The sequence below is a fragment of the Tupaia chinensis genome, unplaced genomic scaffold (assembly GCF_000334495.1).
Source record: "Tupaia chinensis unplaced genomic scaffold, TupChi_1.0 Scaffold000340_1, whole genome shotgun sequence".
Taxonomy (NCBI): domain Eukaryota; kingdom Metazoa; phylum Chordata; class Mammalia; order Scandentia; family Tupaiidae; genus Tupaia; species Tupaia belangeri.
Genome location: NW_006159834.1, coordinates 801078 through 819925, shown reverse-complemented (window position 1 = coordinate 819925; position 18848 = coordinate 801078). Strand labels below are relative to the sequence as shown.

Below are 18848 nucleotides of genomic sequence, written 5' to 3'. Positions count from 1 at the left end.
CTCGATGGCTTCACAGTCACACCTGGGATCAGAGACCGTCAGAGTGGTCTCCCCAGCCGCGCTTCATCTCTGGCTGGGACGTCTGCTCTGAGACCTGGGTGCTTCGTCCCCTGGAGGTTAGGCATGCCTGGAGCTGCAGGGGACTGGGTGAGCTTTCACATGTCACCGTCTCTGAGCATGTCCACTTCCCAAGCACGTGGCCACTCCCCCCCTTCAGCTTCTTCATTTCTTTATCTACAGAAGACAGAAGCGGCTCTCCTTTCATCCATTCATACGGCACAGGCTGTGGAGCTCCTGGTACATGTCAGGTGTGTTATCTCCGTGTAGCCAATGAAAACAGACTGTAGAGGGCAAGAGTGACTGCATTTGAAACTTCTTCCTTTTTTTTTTTCATTGGAGAGATTTTTGCTATAGAGCTCCTGCGCTAGCTGGAGACACATGGACGGGGAAAGTGAGAAGTCATCCCTGGTGGTTGTGGTGGGGGGGGAGTGGCCATAGTACAATCCTTTCTCCTCTCAGGATTTTGGGCACACATGCACACACCCCCAGCATGAGTTTTAAGGTACTGGGTGCAGGAATCCAGTCGTAGTCGGCCACGTGGGAATCCAGCACCTTAACCACTACACCACCTACTGGACCCTGAAATGTATTTCAAAGTGTAGCTTCCGTGTAAGAGTTCCTTGACCCCCACACTCAGGAACACCCCTGTTTATCTCACATGTAAATGAATCACATATAGCACCTTAGATAAGCAACAACGCTTTTGAAGATGTAGGAAGACTAGGCACAGATCAGACTCACCTACCCCATCAGAAAGGCGCAGTCACTCTCAGGGTGTCTTCCATGCTGAGATCTCCGAGGTGCGACATCATCCTGAGAAGGAAGTTGCCTTCTTGAGACTCCCTTGCAGGATGGGGACAGCTCAGGACCAGACTTCTCTGCGGGACTCTGAATTCTCCTGGAGACTTGCGACTTAGTTTGTTACCTCCCTTCTCTCCTCTCTCTCTGCCTCAGCTCGCTCTGTTGTATGTGACATGGTGAGTGTTAACTATACAAGCTAACCCATAACGTGCAAGTGACAGGCACGTGATTATCAGAATTCAGCTCCTAGCTAGATAGAAGCTGAGTCCCTATATCTGTATATGTGCATGGAAACATGGTTTTTGACTGACTCCAGTTGCTACTCGCCTGCCAGGACCTGCACCCACCCATTGGCAGTGACTGCTGATTTGAGTTTGTTTAAACTACAAACACACAAAGTCTGACATTGCAGAAAGACACAAATTGCTTGAAGTTGTCCTTATTCCTGCTTGCCACACAGACCCCATCCTGGCTCTTGGGAATGATAGGAAGCGTTAAACCAACCATATTGGCCTGAGATGGCCTCCATACTCATACACTTGAGTTCCTGTCAACAAACCACCACCTCATTGAGGAGTCTGCTTGCTTAGCAAGTTGCTGAGTCATGGCCAATCACAGCAGCCACTCTTCAGTCAGTTGCAGGCAGCCCACTCTTGTAACTGTGTTCACGCAGGCAAAGACCAAGCTGTAATCTACCCCGGCTTCTCTGACTCCTTCCCCACACTTCTCTTTTCTATAGTCCCTTTCTCTTTCCTGCCCATAAGTGTTCATTGGCCACACTTTGCCTCAAGGTTCCTTGGAAGCCATTCTAGGGGCTGCCTGACTTGAAAATTGCTCTTTGCTCAGTTCAACTCCGGTGCCTTAGATTTGTCTAAAGTTTTATTCTTTTTTAAATTTTTTTGAGGGGGGAAAGGTTTTTGCTATAGGGCACGTGCGCTCACCAGACAGACAGAGAGAGACAGAGAGACAGAAAGCGAGAAATCACCCCCAGGGGGGATGGCCACGCCACAATCCCTTCTCCTCCATTCTCTTCTTGGGATCTTCGGCACGCGCGCACACGCGCCCGGCGTGTTTAAGCCACCAGGTTCAGGACTCGAACTGCGGTTGACTACGTGAGAGTTCAGCGACATAGCCATTACGCTAACTGCTGGTCCCTGAAGTTTTTTCTTTTAACAGAAACAAACAGATACTGTTTGGATTGGGGTGGATGCTGTGGTCAGGAAAGGTTTCTCTGGCCCAGCCACGTTGGCCCAGGCAGTGGCACCCTGATCTGTAGTGCTGGAAGTCATGTGGTGACCATGGGTTCAGAACCTGAGGCAATCTGAAACATGCCAGGCCCACCCACCTGAGATCCTGACTGACTGGAAGGCTAGGGGATGGGACCAATGCATAATGGTGCCCTGGCTAAGGTGCCTGTTTCTTTCTCTCTGTTTCTCAGAAATAAATAAACTTGGAAGGAAGGAAGAAAGAACAAAAGAGAAAGAAAAAGAAAGAAAGAAAGAAAGAAAGAAAGAAAGAAAGAGAGAGAGAGAGAAAGAAAGAAAGAAAGAAAGAGAAAGAAAGAAAGAAAGAAAGAAAGAAAGAAAGAAAGAAAGAAAGAAAGAAAGAAAGAAAAAGAAAGAAAGAAAGAAAGAAAGAAAAAAGAGAAAAGAAGAAAGAAGGAAAGAAGAAAGAAAAGAAAAAAGGAAAGAAGGAAGGAAGAAAAAGGAAAAGAAAGAAAGACTTCTTCAATGAAGTAACATTAGAACTGTGATTCTGAAGAATTTTTTATGTCACATTTTCCTAATTTCCTCTTCTGGAACTTTTTCCTCCAGCCATCTCCCATTACCCCCGGACAGAGGTGGCTTTCTCTGTCATCAAAACTCTCAGATGAACACACCCTCTCCCATTTTTATTTTTTTCCAGAACTGGAAGAACTTGTTTCCTATTGTCATCTCTTGCCTTAATGTGAAAACACAAGAGTTCTAACCCCTGTTGGCCTGTACGTGGGCATGTGAGCCACTATTCCTGCTCTGCTTCAGAGTAAAACAAGATCCCCTCAGTAGAGCACTGTCCCCTCCATCCATCCAAACACAGCACCAAGGGCCACACGACCAGTTTCATCCTGATTCCTGAGGACTTTCCCACCCCAATACACTTTTCCACATTTTATTTGCATATGTGTGTTTAGGTTTTTGCCACAGGGCCTGTGTGCACACTGGAGAGAAAGAGAGATAGTGAGAGAGAAAGCAAGAAGCCATTCCTGCAGGATGGCCACACCATGGTCTCTTCTCCTCCATTCTCCTCTTGGGATTTTGGGTATATACGCACATGTGCCTGGAAAGAATTTCAAACCACCAGGTCCATGACTCAAACTGCAGTCAACCATGTTGAAGTACAACACCTTAACCACTACTCCACCTGCTGGCCCTTAGAATCCCAGCTGTTGGCCGGGAGCTGCCCTTGGGTCCAAATGACCAAGTGAGTGTCTCTAACACAGTCACTTCATTAAGGCCCACGAGAGAGTCCTGCTCCTCTGCTGACCATGAGTCTTAAATGCAAGGGGTCTTCACAAGTTCATGACTAATGCGGCATTATAAAACAACCCTACAAGGATTGTGCACTGAAATAAATGCATACTTTAATCCCATTTTCCACACTTTTGAAGACCCCGTAATGTAACACGATTTTTGCCACACAGCATAACCTAATTAAGGGAGTGGCACCCATCACTTTTGTCATATTCTATTTGGTTAGTAGAGAGTCACAGTTTCCACCTGCATCTCAGGGAGGGGATAATGCAGGACAAGCCACCATGGCCATCTCAGAATTCTGGTTCCCACAGCCTCTTTCTTCTGTAATTCTGGTTCCCACAGCCTCTTTCTTCTGTAAATAGTTGAAGTGACACGTGCTCAGAAAGGCACTTACCAGACCTGGCAGGTGCTAAACACTCCACAATTCACTGTTGTTACACAATTTCTTTGTTCTACTTTTTTGTCTCCTGCCAGAAGGATGTTGGCTACTTATAACTGCGGGCCAGTAGCCTCTTCTGGACCCCAGTTTAGCTTCACGAGATTGTCTCTTAAATACCTTTCCTGAGCTGCTTCTCTCTGTGTTGGTTACTTATTTGTACCCCCGCCAGGTGAGCAGTAGGACTGAGGTCATCTCATCAGCATCCTCTCAGGACTCATGTCAGGGATGATCATCGTAAGGAGAACATCGCATTTGTCTGCACAAGTTCCTTATTCCAACACTCACCAGAGAGAGACAGAGAGGAGAACACAACCCCAGTAGGTCATGGTCGCACTGAAATCCCTTCTCCTCCATCTCTCCCTCCTTTCAAGATTTTGGCACACTCACACAAGTGTATGGAGTGTTTCTCAAGCTGCTGGGGTAGGGACTCAAACCGAGGTCAACCATGTGGGATCCAGCTCTTCACAACCTGGAGGCCATGAGGCCAGCCCTTCCCTTGGGTCCAACTGGGTAAAAGAGAGTAACTTTCCAGCTTTAAGGTAGCTGATGAACAGCCTCAATTTCTTCTGCAACTTAGTGCCCTAGCTGTGTAGCCTAGTGCGTTCACAGGTTCTGGGATTAGGACTAGACACCCATGTTGCCCCCATTCTGACCACCAAGGCAGGATGATGAGTTGTCAATAGCTGTCATCTATTTTACCTTATAGATTTTTTTTTAATTCCTGTAAAATAAGCATGGATTACTCACATCAATTTTTTAAAATTTGCTAGAGGGCATGTATGGTCACCTGAGGGAGACACAGAGAGAGAGAAGAAAGGGGAAAGAGAGAGATCATTCCCCTTGGGGATGGCCACATTTTGACCCCTTTTCCTCCATTCTCCTCTCGGGATTTCAGGCACACATGCGCACGTGCCTGTGTTTTTCAAGCAGCCAGATCTGGGACTCAAACTATCCAGTCAACCACTTGGGATCCAAACCCCCCAACCTCTGTGCCACCTGCTGGCCCCACTCACATCAATTTTTAAAAAACAACTTACCAAATAACACAACTCTTTTATCCATAATTTCCTTTCCGACACCGCTCCCCTAAGGCCACCATCACCAGTCCCCATTATCTTCAGGGAAAAGTACTCACTTTCTGTAGGTGGTTTGTCTGTCCTGACCACTTGCTTTTCTCTTTTTTTCCCAAGCAGGGTCTCAGCATGTTCCAGTCCTCCTGCCTCAGTCTCCCACACAGCAGAGTCCACCGCACATGCTCCCACGCCTGGGCCACTTACTCCTCAAGTTCCCTGGTCTCTCCAGGTCCCTCTGACTTGGTCTTTGAATTTGTACAATTTTCTTTACTTCTGTGGATGGGAGAGGAGCAAGGGGTGTTTCCAAAGTCTCCATCAGAGTCACCGTTGATGCTTACTGGAGAATATCTGGCATATTTTTATAACATCTCTCATATGGTGGGAGGAAAGTCAGAATCCTCCACTTTCATCTTTTAATAGTGTCCCTGGGCCAGACCTATGAGCTAGTGATTAAGGGAGCCAGATCCCATGTGGCTGACTACACGGTTCGAATCCTGGACCTAGCCTCTTGAGGTACCTGCTGGTCCTGTGTACGTGCATGCCCGAACTCCTGGAAAGGGGGAAAAGATGGAGAAGGGACCGCGGCAAAGCCATCCCCCACGTTTTCTCATTCTCCCTCTTTCTCTGCGTTTCTCTCTGGTGAGCACATGCCTTCAGGAAAAATGCTTTTAAAATTTTATCACTTCATAAATCCCCCTTACTTCATAGAATTTGAATCACAACAACCATATCCCTTTATTTACCCATACTGGATTAAAAATTAAGTTCTCAGGAACTTGCTGGAGCCAATATTTGCATTCTAAGAAAAACTGTGGATTCACACTTTCTACATAAAAAGGAATTCCAAACAATACTAAAACCAAAATAAGCTTTAATAGTGGGACTGGCACGTGGCATGGTGGTTGAGGCACTGAAATCCCACATAGCTGACCGTGGTTTGAGTCCTGGACGTGCTTTCCCTCTCTCTCTCTGGTCAAATTAAAAATAATAATTATAATAATGACAAATAAAATTAAATAAGTATATAATTCTTTTTTTAAAATAAGCTTTAATAGGATACTAAAGACAAGCAGTAATAGATTTATTGATCTCCAAAGGCCTAATTTTGACAAGAGTAGAAACCTTGCGTTTAAAAAAAAAAAAAAAACTGGGGAACCAGCAGTTAGCGTAATGGCTATGGCGCTGGCCTTCCATGTAGTCGACCACAGTTCGTGTCGCGAACCCGGTGGCTTAAAGCTCACGGCAGGAGCGTGTGCGTGCTTGCCCAAGATCCCGAGAGGAGAATGGAGGAGAAGGGATTGCGGCATGACCATCCCCCCTGGGAGGTGATTTCTTGCTTTCTGTCTCTCTTTCTCTCTCTGTCTATCTGGCGAGCGCACGCACCCTATAGCGAAAACCTCTCCAAAAAAAACCAAAAAAACCCCAAGAAACAAAACAAAACTGTAAAACTCTCAGGATGACTTTATGTATTTAATGGGGCAAACTGTGGCTTCCAACCTGTTCTGTTGCACTACACCCTCAGCAAACCCCTGAGTTAATCCTTTGCTTTTTGAAGGACTTCTATGATGGCTGTGTTCCTCTCCATGTAACCAACAAGATCAAAACCATGCTCCCTCCGAAGTTCTTTCCACCAACATTCTGTGAATAGGAATCATCCCCATGTAACTGAAGCTATCATTCCTGTAAGATTCCTTGCTGGAATATTTTCAGTCTCCAGGGAAATCTAGTTTTAAGCAACAGTAAGTCTTCTTTGCAGTTTTCTGAAGGGTTTCCAGGCATTGGAGCATTGAGTGACTGTTCTGGTAGTTGAAATTTCAATTGCATTATATTCGCTGACTTCATTTCAATGAGTTCCAGTTAGCTGAGAAGTATTTACCACGTGGGCCATGGTGGGAGGCGAAGACATGCATGAACCCAGTCTTGGAAAATGCTCCCCTTCTGGGAGGGCAGGGACTTAGTCTGGAAACCAAAAGAAGAGAGCACTGTGGTCTGGAGGAACAGCAGGGGCAAAAGTACGGACATTTTCCTGAGGAATTCCACATAAAGGATAAAAATCGGGCCAGCAGGTGGTGTCATGGTTATGGCAGCTGGATCCCACATCTCCAAGTGCACGGTTCCAGTCCTGGAACAGAAAAAACCTGCTCGAAATCCTGAAAGGAGAAATGGAGGAGAAGGGATGTTGGTAGAACCATCCCTCAGAGGCAGGAGGTATGTGAGGGTGTTGCCTCCAACTCCCCCCACCTCCAGTGAGCACATGCACCCTATGGCAAAAATAAATATAAATAAAAAGATAAAAATCTTTAGCCTCCAGTCGTTTCTCCCCTTCCTCCAGAATGCATGACTGCCTGGTCCCCGAGGAGTTCGAAAGCAGCTGGAGCCTGAGGCCGTGTATACTGGGTGAGGGGCACATGAGCGTCTGTCCCTGGGAGAGCAATGAGCAGTCTCTCGGTTTCTTCACTCTATTTTGAAGAAAATAAACGAGCACTTGTCGGATTCAAATAGATCCCTGCAGAAGGGTAATTTTAGTGACCGTTCGGTACTGGAAGCCTGTCTGGGCACGTACGAGCACACACATATCAGTTACCTTTGGTTACTGAAGAAGAGCAGGTGTCTAAACAAGGGCTGCTACGAGTCACTCTGGATCCAAACGCCCCTGTGCTCCACACAGCCCGGGGATTAGGGACCGTGCAGTGAGCCCAAGACCGCCTTCTCCGCAGATGGCTTCTCAGGACACCTGTACCTAGTGGACGGTCACAGCCCAGGGCTACATCTGAGCCTGACATTTGTCCTGAAAGGATTAAAAAGCTGTAACAGTACAATTCAGAATCTGGAGAAAGTGATGCCAGGCCACTTGTCCCGGGTTCTGGTGACTTGTGACAGACTGCTGGGTTGCTTTGAGCTCCAGGTTAAGGAAATTTGGCAAAAGTACAACTTTTTATTCCTGTGCTATCACTTTTTCTGTTTGCCAGAACATGTTACTTATCCGTTCAGGACTTTCTGCCAAGTGGTGGAGAGAAGAAGGGAAATGCGGAGATGATGCAGAGAGCATCAAATCTCCCCTTGGACCTAAATACAGAAAACGCACATTACATGGGGCAGAGTAAGAATGGGGGCCACAATAGGGATGCCAAATAGTCTAAGGGAAGGCAAAGGGCTGGAATGATTCACTTTTATTTTTTCAATTTGCCGGAGGGAATGTACACTTACCAGAAAGAGACAGAGAGATAGAGAGAATGGGAGAAGGATAAAGCACCACCCACTGAGGTGTGGTCACACTACAAGCCCTTCTCCATTTCTCCATCCTGTCAGGATTTGGGGCATGCACGCGCATGCACCCAGGGTGTCTTTTTCTTTTCTCTTCCTTTTTTTTTGAGAGATTTTTGCTATAGAGCATGTGTGCTCGCCAGAGAGACAGAGAGAGAGAAGGCAGAAAGCAAAAAAGTCATCCCCGGGAGGAATGGCCGCACCGCAATCCCTTCTCTTCCATTCTCCCCTCAGGAGTTTGTGCCTGCACACACACACACACCCAGCATGAGTTTTAAGTTACTGGGTCCGGGAATAGAACCATGGTCAATTATATGGAAGTCCAGTGCCTTAACCACTATGCTGCCTGCTGGCCTCCGCTTGTGTTCTCCAAGCCATTAGGGCTCAGATGAGAACCTTGTGGTCAACCATGTGGAATCCCCCAGGCTATGGGGCTGGCCCTGGAGTGATTAATTTTGAAAGAAGTTTCTGGGATGACTCCACAGAGGGATCTTTTGACTTTATTTTGAAAGACAGCATATTCTTCCGGGCTGGCTGGGAAGAGAAATGTTCCCAGGTGACAGAAGGCTGTACATGAGGATGTACAGATGTCCGTGTGTGTAAAAGTGACATGTTACTTGAAGCTCTGGGCAGGAGGCTATTGCACGACCATCCGAGAGCGTTAGTGTACTGCTAGGAATGTAAATGCTGAACTGGAGAGCTTCAAAAAAGCCAGTTCATGCCATAAACGACCCATTCTTAGTATAAGTGGATGGAGGCCTGATCTGGCCCAGGAATGGTGAGAACAGCAAGAAGAGGCAGATCAGCATGCGAGCCCCGGCACAGAAAGGAGCTGAGGATGGCCCCACGGTTCCTAGTTTGGGTCGGTGCTTGTCCCTCACTGAACGTTCTTATCTGCTGGAGTAGGATTGCAACCTATTTCTATTTACATATAAAGAAACTTATACTTCAGACTTTCTAGATCTGTCCAGGAGGGATCAGCTCTAGTAGATTAAGACTGGCAAATCTGACGCTGGCAGGTGGCATGGTGGTTAAGGTGCTGGGACTCCCATACGGTCAACCAGGGTTCGAGTTCCAGACCTGGTGGCTTAGTTTCTCACTTTCCCTTTCTCTTTCTATGATCAATTTAAAAATAACAATAGTAAGTAAAATAAATCATTTTTAAAAAATTAAAAGACAACCGACAAATCCACTCTTTGGTAGGACAGAGATATTTTCAAGCGAGGAAGAGAAAAATACCAGAAGAACCATTCATGGCGTAAGATGCTGGGGGACACGTTTGCTCTTATGTGACAAGCTGGCCATCAATGGTGACACCATCCAACAGTAATAGAGACTGCTCACCCGTGTTCTCTCGCAGCGTCTGCCAGGAGTGACCCCGGGAGTTTTAGCCATTTGTGAACACGAGGGTGTTTGTTTTGCGGTCTTTGTTTGGAAACCCAACCAGGAAACATAAGACCACTTCCTCCTGGCAAATTATAGACAGGAAGACAGAAAATGTTCTCTGAGATCAGGTCTTATCTGGAAAACATCAGTCAAGTGTTAGGGCAGGGACTGCATGAAATCATGCACCAGAGCTTTGCCCGCTTAGGGGAGGACAAGCTTTTGACAGGGTACGGTTTATTAATTTTTTAATTTTAGCTTTTAAGGCCTTTATTTATTTTCTTATTAATTATTTTTAGAAAGGTGTTTGTTTGTTTGTTTGTTTGCTATAGGGCATGTGAGCTTACCAGACAGGCAGAGAGGCACAAAGTGAGAAATCACCCCCTGTGGGGAATAGATGGCCACACCACAATCCTGTCTCCTCCATTCTCCTCTCAGGATCTTGGGCACATACGTGCATGTACCCAGTGTGAATTTTAAGCCTCTGTGTCCAGGACTTGAACTGGGAGTCCTGGACACAGAGTCGACTATTTGGGAGTCCAGTGAGGTAAGCATTATGCCATCAGCTGGTCCCCTAAGGCCTTTATTTACATAAGCAATAGTCTGTCTTGTATGAGACTGAGTTATGCCTCACCTGTATCCAACCCTAGAATTGCCTCTTTCTCAAAGATTCAAAAGAGTAGGGATGTCACTTGTGACCTCGGGGAGCTCTGAGAGGTGGCACACCCCACCTCAGCACTGAGCACCCAACGGGTCTTATCTCGAGAACAGAGTGGAAGCCAGTCCTCTGACCAAACGCCTTCCTCAACAATTAAATGGAAAATGTGAAGAGTTTTAAATTCCTCTGAAAGTAAAGCTAATATTCTCATCTATTTAAGGATATTTACTTTTTGTTGTCAGAGGGCACAGGCATTCACCAGAGAAACACAAGAGATAGAGAGATGGGGAGAGCGGAAAAGGGCCACCCAATGGGCCACGATCACATCACAATCCCTTCTCCATTTCTTCATCCTGTCAGAACTTTGAGCCTGCCCACACACATGACTGGCATGTTTTTCAAACCAATATGGCTGGAACTTGAACCATGGTCCACCACGTGGAACCAAACTCCTTTAGCCGTTAGGCCATGGGGACAGCCCCAGAATAATTATTAAAGTATTTATTGGTAGGACACTTTCAAAAGATTCAGGCCATTGGGATTATTCTGGTAGGAGATCTCACCTAGCATCTAAATAATCTCAAATAAACTGAATAATAGCTTATACTTTTATTGCATCTAAAACATTTCTGTAAAATATTCTTGAATGACAAAAGGAAAAATACAAAGCAGACTTGATATGGAATTTTGATAAATTCGTTCATAGTTGTGCTTTGGCACTGTGTTGAATCAGCTGGAATTTTACAATATTTGTTACCTGCAATGGAGTATTCCCAGCCTAAGATTCTTGAGCCATGAGGAATGTGTACGGTGTGTGTGTGTGCATGCGGTGTTGGTCTCTATGTAGTGCAGACAATTTACCTAAGCTCACCATGCTGAAGAAAACCTTTATCCAAAAACAGCTCTCAATTCCTGTACAATTTCATCAGCTTCCAGTTTCAGGAACATGAGACTGAAAAGTCAACTACACTGTCATCTGAAAAGAAAACTACACTTAAGAAACTTCCTGCTCCAGTATTTGATTTTTAGGTAGTTTCCATGAAGCTGATGTGGTTGTGTGTGTGTGCGTATGTGGTGTCTGTTTCTCTTATTTAAAAAAGAAGAAGGATGGAACCAGCAGTTAGCGTAATGGCTATGTCGCTAGACTCCCATGTAGTCGACCGCGGTTCGAGGTCCTGACCTGGCAGCTTAAACTCACGCCGGGCGCGTGTGCGTGCGTGCCCAAGATCCCAAGAGGAGAATGGAGGAGAGGGGATTGTGGCATGGCCATCTCCCCTGAGGGGCGATTTCTCACTATCTGTCTCTCTGTCTCTCTCTGTCTTTCCAGTGAGTGCATCACCCTATAGCAAAAAAACTCTCAAAAAAAATTAAAAAAAAAAAGAAGGAAAAGAAAAAATGGGTAACAAAGAAAATATTTTACCAAGACTGAATTTTAACAATGTTTGATCCTAAAACCAAACATGGTAAAGACATAAACTTTCCAAGAAATGGGGAAGGTACCCCAGCACTCTTTGCAAACATGCAACATTGGCCTTCTTCCCACTGAGTCCCTGACTTGAGGTAACGACGCCTTCCCTGAGAATTCCCAGGATGCAGGCTCAGTGAAGCCACAGAGAGGAGCGGGAAGCCCAGACTCCTCACAGCCTAGGAGCCATCTCAGATGAAGTCCTCTCCGTCCGCAGGCCTCCTCTGGCTCCTTCCCAACCTGCAGCCTCTCCTAAATCAGCAGCTCCCCCAGGCCCCACACTCGGTGGAAAAATACCATCTGCACATGTTGCTCCCCCAGCCCCGAGGCTGGAAGACACCGATGACACCGGATTCCAGGTTTCCAGACTCATTTCCAGTAATCACTGCTTTCCATGGCAGGTGTCCATGAGTCATTCCACTCCGTGAGTGGCCAAGCCAACTCCCAGGGATTGAATGACTGGCCCTCCATAAACCCCTTCCCGAGCAGTGGCAGGGTCAGGCTCCAAGGATGGGCCCCCAAGAAACAGGTCACCCCACATGCAAACCCAGGAAGATGGGGCCTCTGGCTCAATTGCCAGGGAGAACTTTTGCAAGGCTAAATATAGCTATCCGTTCTGGAAGGCAGTGCGTGCTGGGGTGCCAGGTCCTGGGGCTCACACCAGAGCACTCCAGGGCCTATAATTGCCACAGGTGGGCCTCAGAGCTCTTTTAAATCTCCCCTAAAAATAAACCTCACCCGAGGCCAACTCCAAGGGCTGATTGTATTGTCATTTTAAAATTCGGGATGAAAAGAGGTCATGGCAAAGAGGAGGAGGGATGGGCGGTTATTCTTGGAAATCCAGTCTCATTCCATGTTCTGGGGAGTGGTTTTGAAAATTGATTTTATTTCTTCTATTGTTTCCATACTTCTTGCAGCCGCCAATGCAACTGTTCTTTACAATACTTGCTTTGTTTTGTAAAAACCTGGCAAAGGTATTTGCCCCTCTCCTCCCAGGAGCAGGGATGAGGTCTATGGCTCACTCAGGGTTGCCTGGCCTTGGCAGGGGCACCAGTGCCCTGCAGGGAAGATGAATCGAATTGGCACCTGGACCAGGGAGGTCCCCTCTCCACTCCCCAGGGAACCCAGACCCCTGGGGTGAGGCGGGGGAGGTAGAGTCAAGGAATCTGAGCCAGGACTTTGAAGCTGGGAACAATCAACTTGGAATCAGGACTTCACCCTATATGCCACCCCTGAATGATCCACCAGGAAATGGCTCCAAGGGGCTAACAGAGTGCTGGGCATGTCATCGCCACTCATGCATCTTCAGAGGATCCGATCTGCTAAATAATAATCATTATCATTAGTTTGCCAGGAAGCGTGTGCGTTGGCCAGAGAGAGAGAGAGAGCGAGATCATCACCCAATGGGATGTTGTCATGCCACGATTCTTTTTCCATTTGTCCACTCCATGAGGATTTGGAGTACACATGCGCATGCACCCGATGTGCTTTTCAAGCTCCTGTGGCCAGGCCTGCAAGTGCGACTGGCCACGGGGGAGCCTGGTCCCAATGCCCAGCCCTCTAATGTCATCTTGAGGAATTTAGGTAATGGAAGTTACTGTCACTGTGTTAAAAAATATCAAAAATGTTTCCGCAGCTCCTGCTTGATTTTGGTAAACCAAACTGAGACCTCCTTTACAACAGATAAAGCTGCTTTTTTTGGTTGCTAGGTTACAGCCAATCAGAGCTGCTGGGCCTCAATCACAGGCATCCTGCCTTTGAAACTGTGTTACTGCAGACAAACCTCGGAATGCAACCAACCCAAATTATTTCTCTATCTCATTCCTTCATTTTTATTTTTTTGTACATCACTTTCCTGTTTCTGTACACATCTCTTTTCTTTTCTGGAACTTAAATACCGTGACCACGAGGCTACATGGGGTTGTTTGGAAGTTGGTCCAGCGAACTGCCTGATTCCAATCCTGTTAAGATTTGCTCAACTGAATTCCACTAAATTAAGTTGGCTGGATTTTTCTTTTTACAATTGCATCCAAAATACTTCATTAAAAATAATTTGGTGTAGGGTAGTATTAGCTCTTGAAATGGGATAACTCATAGGGAATCCTTTAACTTACGACTATGATACACGCATCTATAGATGGAAAGCTCTATTCTTGGTTGGCATTTTGAACATCGCCTGGTTTCTCTCTCTCCTTTCCTCCTCTCTCTCTCTCTCTCTCTCTCTCTCTCTCTCTCTCTCTCTCCTCACTATCTAAAGCCAAATGCACCCTCTTCACTAGAAGGCAAGTGTACTCAGGTGGCACTCCATCACCGGAGCCTGGTGGTGATAAGCTGGCTCTTTATACACTTACCAGAGGTCTTTCTAGTTTCACGTACATTTTTCTCTTTCCTCAAAAGCAACTGCGAGCCAGCCTTATGGCTTGGTGGTTAAAAAAAAAAAAAAAAAAAAAAAAAAAAAAAAAGAGCAGGATCACCCATGGCTGACTGTGGTTTGAATCTTGGCCTTGGCAGATTGAAAAGTGTGTTGAGCACACATGCATACATGTCCCAAATCCCAGCAGGGTGGTAGAAATGGAGGAGAAGGGATTGTGGAGTGACCAGGTCCCACTGGGGATACTTTCTTTTTCTCCCCCTCTCATCTCTCTGTCTCTTTCTGGCAAGTACACACACCCTCGAGTGACAACAGAGCAGCAGCCATGTATGCGTTTCCCTCACTCCCTGTTCAGGGAAGCAAATCTTACCTTCAACCAACATCCCGGCACTTCCAGCAGAGACTGCATTAAACAGAACAACAGGAGAAAAGGTATACAATTTTAATAATTTTTTTAGGAATTATTTAATTTTATTTTATTGATTAATACCTTTACTTTTTGTTTAAATTTGACCAAAGAGAAACACACAGAGAGAGAGAAAGTGAAAAAATAAACCACTAGGTCCGAGACTCGAACTGTGGTCAGCCACGTGGGAGTATCCAGCACCTTAACCACCATGCCACCTGCAGGTCCCAGAATTTTGATAATTTTTAAAACATGCACATGGGAGCCCTCACAAGAAGAATGAAGACCCAGAGAGGCGCAGAGCCGAAGGATTATACGCTGAGCTTGGCAAGGAGTAGTAACTTACACAAACGTAACGGGAAGAAAGGGCTTTGGCCAGGGGGAAGGGACTGAGAGGCGAACGTAGTTTAACGAGGATCGCTTGAGCAGCTTCCTCTCAGCCTTGACTCCCCATCTCTGGGGAGAAGACTCTCTTCCTTCCTCCAGGTAGAAGGAGGGCACCTTTCAGGTGGAGCTGTATTTCCTGCGCTCAGAAAGAACACTCAGCATGCCCTTCTTCCAGCTGTTGTTTTTCGAGTGCCTTTAACTCAAAATAATCAATGCCCGAGAGCAGCATATTTTGGGATAGATGAACTGACCTCATTCACCGGCGTCTCAAACCTAGCAGCTGTCTAGGCTCAGGGAACTTTTAGTCAATGGCCAGTCAGATGCGTGTGGACCCATCTCCTGCCAAGGAACACTGTGAGCAGAGCTTTCCAGCTCCTCAAACCCTCAGGTGAGCTTTTCTAGCCACAGGTTACAGAGGCCAAAGAAGACAGGGCAGATCCAGGGAGTCCCCCAGGCTCCCGGTCACCCTCTCCAGCCAAATCCCTAACGGTAGACGTAATCTTCAATATACAAATGACTGCTTTGTTCTTTTTTGCTACTAGTTTGCCCCATTTTGGCAGAACCATTTTGTTTTAATCATTCTACTCCTTGTGTTTTCTTTCTGTACGTTCTTTTTTAAACAAAAAAGTTTAGACACTTTTTTTTTTTTTTTGAGAAATTTTTGCTATAAGGCACATGTACTTACCGGAAAGACAGAGACAGAGACAGAAAGCAAGAAATTATCCCCCAGGGGGATGGCCATACTGCAATCCCTTCTCCTCCATTCTCCTCCCAGGATTTTGGGCATGCACACACATGCACCTGGTGTGTTTTAAACCACCAGGTCCAGGTTTTGAACCATGGTCAACCATGTGGGAGTCCAGTGACATAACTATTACTCCATCTGCTGGTCCTTCTTCTCTGAGACTTTTGGTCTCCCTGAGGCTGTACAGGCAGGCACGCTCATGTGGCTTGAATTTTGTTTATGTGCTTTTACAATTCTAATAATAACTCTTGGGGGGCACAGCTTTGTATGGAAGGAGAGCAGGATGGGGGACCCCTCGTGTTGGCAGGGATGAAACATACATGTCACAGTGGGGCTGGGTGTGGCTACCACAGCTCACTTCGTGACAGACACCCCAGCATGAAGATTCGCCCCAGTACGTTCCTGAAGTGGCTGCCCCTGCAAACTGATAGAGGGACACCAAAGAGCCCCTCCAAGTAATCCTCCTGTCTCGTTCTCTGAAAGCCATCCAAGCCTTTCATTCTGTAATTAAAAGGCCACAATGAGAATCTAAAAATTCCTGCTATTGCCACAGTGGGCCACTTCATAAAGGAAGAGCCACCCACTGGTCGGGGAGAGGCAGTGCGGGGCCCAGTCAACAGTCATGATGTCCCTCAGAAGGAAAAGCTGCAGAGCAGGGAATTCATTTGCACATTTTAGAAACTATTACTTATTTTATTTTATTTATCATTGTTATTATTTAAAATTCATCATAGAGAGAGAGAGAGGGAAGAAGAGGGAGAAAGCAAGCCACCAGGTCCGGACTTGAACCATGGTCAGCCATGTGGGAGTCCAGCGCCTTGACCACACACCACCTGCTAGCCCCTTTTGCACACTGTGTTACTGGACTAGTCCACTGAGGTTGGCAGAGCTTCCCACTAAGTGTATCCACCGAGGGGTCAGAATGGCCAACACCTCTTCAATCCACCCGCCAAGTGACCAGAAGCCTACAATCTACCAGACACCGTCAGCCTTGTAGGTTAAGAATTGATTGCCTTTTCTTGGACCAGAAGATGGCGTAATGGCTACAATACTGAACTCTCATGTAGTCAACTGTGGTTCGAGTCCCGAACCCAGTGGCTTAAACGCACACTGATCCGAGATCCCGAGAGGAGAATGGAGGAGAAGGGAATACGGTGTGGCCATCTTCATGACTTCTCATTTCCTCTCTCTTTCTGGTGAGCACATGCACCCTATAGTAAAAAAAAAAAAAAGAATTGATTGTCTTTCTGGGGCCAGTAGGTAGGGTAGCAGTTACAGCTGGACTCCCACATGGATGACCGGAGTTTGAGTCCTGGGCCTGGTGGCTTGAAACTCAAGTCAGGTGCATGTGCCTGCATGCCCAAAATCCCGAGAGGAGAGTGGAAGAGAGGAGAAATCATCCCCCAGGGGATGGCACACTACCCCTGAGGGCTAGGTTTTCCTTTTTTGCTTACATGTGTCTCAGTCACCAACTCAGTGCCCTCTTTTTTAAATTCCCTTGCTTCCTTCAGAATTTGTTTTTAACTAAAAACTCTTAGTTTCCCATAATTCTGCCCTTCTTCGTCCATTCTCCACTCTCCTGGCCACCCTGCCTTCTGGGGAAAAATAATCGACCTTTGTGATAGTCTTCTTTACGCAGATACACGCACACACAAATACTCAAAACCCCTAAACCAGAAAAACCTATACATTAAGGGGAACTCTTTACTATCCTTGAAATATTTAAAATACCAAAAATTCTGTATGTACAAGAGGCCTTCAGAAAGTTAATGGAAAATGCAAATTATGAAAAAGTTATGTGTGGATTTCTTTCTCTCTCTCTCTCTCTCTTTTTTTTTTTTTGGTACTAAAATAATCTTATACTTTAATTCAATTTCCAAAAACTTTTTAAAAGTCCCCACATAAAGGATTAACAGCCAGACGGGGACAGTGATGACATCTACCAAAATTTTCACTGGCCAAACCCTTTTTGCTGTGGCTGAATCATTGTTGCCATAAAGGGGAGGGGGTGGAGCCTGAAAGAGACAGTTTTAAAAGCTCTTCCCCGATCCCATGTAGTCACCTACAGTAAAACAGGATTTCAAGGTAGCAGTCGCAGAGTCTCCTGCATCCCTTATTTTAAATGAAACAATGAAATTCTTTGAAGATGCGTATTTCCTAAATGAGTTGAGGGTAAAAGTGCTTAAAATACATTGTCATTGTGGTAGCGAACGCCATTTTTTAGGTATAACACCAAAGTTTGAGACTCAAATCACTTTTCACTCATTCAAGTCCTTTTGGTGAAGGTCTCTACACTTTAAAGGAGAGTGGAATGAAGAATCAAACCATTGACAATTTAGAGAGACAGGTCATGAATTATATCTGCATTATTTAATAGTTTTGTTTTTAAGGTATCTTCTACAAATGTAGCATCAATGAAATTCAGCCATCTTAATAGAGAGCTGTTTTATAAAGAGCAGGGAAAAAACAATGTTTCTACTCTCAGCCTTGGGGAGAGGGGGGAAAGGAAGAGAGCCCCAACCCATGCAGTGTGACTGCCACCTGGTGGCAGCATATCCTCAGCACAGAGGTCCTGTCTCCCCAGGCAGAGAACAGGGACCACAGGCACCAGACTGGACTGCCATGCTAGTGCACAGATGAAACCCCCCATGTGGGGTCAAGTTAGATTTCATCTCATTTTATTTGATTTTTGTGTATTTATTTTTTAGAGATATTTTTGCTATAGGGCATGTGTGCTCACTGGAAAGACAGAGAAACAAAAAGCAAAAAATCACCCCCCAGGGCAGATGGCCACACTGCAATCCCTTCTCCTCCATTTTCCTCTCGGTATTTTGTACACACACACACACACACACACACACACACACATGCATCCAATGTGAGTTTTAGGCCACCGGGTCCAGGACTCAAGCTGTGGTCGTCCATGTGGGAGTCCAGTGACATAACCATTATGCCATCTGCTGGCCCCTCGAGTTATAGTTCCTATAATGTCCTCCCCCTCAGGGCTATTGTAAGAAATGTATATTTATTGATGAGGTTTCAAAGAAAGTCATGTAAGACATGTAGGCTGCAATTTTTATTCTTAGGACATTTATTTCACAGACATCACACAGACAACACACGGCTGAGGTTCATGTTTCCTAATAAATGTTTCCAGAAAACATCTTATGAATTTAAAAAAATTTTTTTAAAAAAAGCACTGAAGTGTGCCAATTTTTGTATCACTGGGGTCAACAGGGACAGAGCGGCAGGCAGAACTCAGAGCGATGGGGTTTTTCTCTCT

General features: G+C 45.9%; 1 pseudogene; it reads left to right on the top strand.

Annotated features, from left to right (window-relative positions):
• Positions 1-123: 123 nt before the first annotated feature.
• The window catches only part of LOC102479310 (signal recognition particle 19 kDa protein-like), a 25558-nt pseudogene continuing 6833 nt past the window's right edge, over positions 124-18848 (top strand).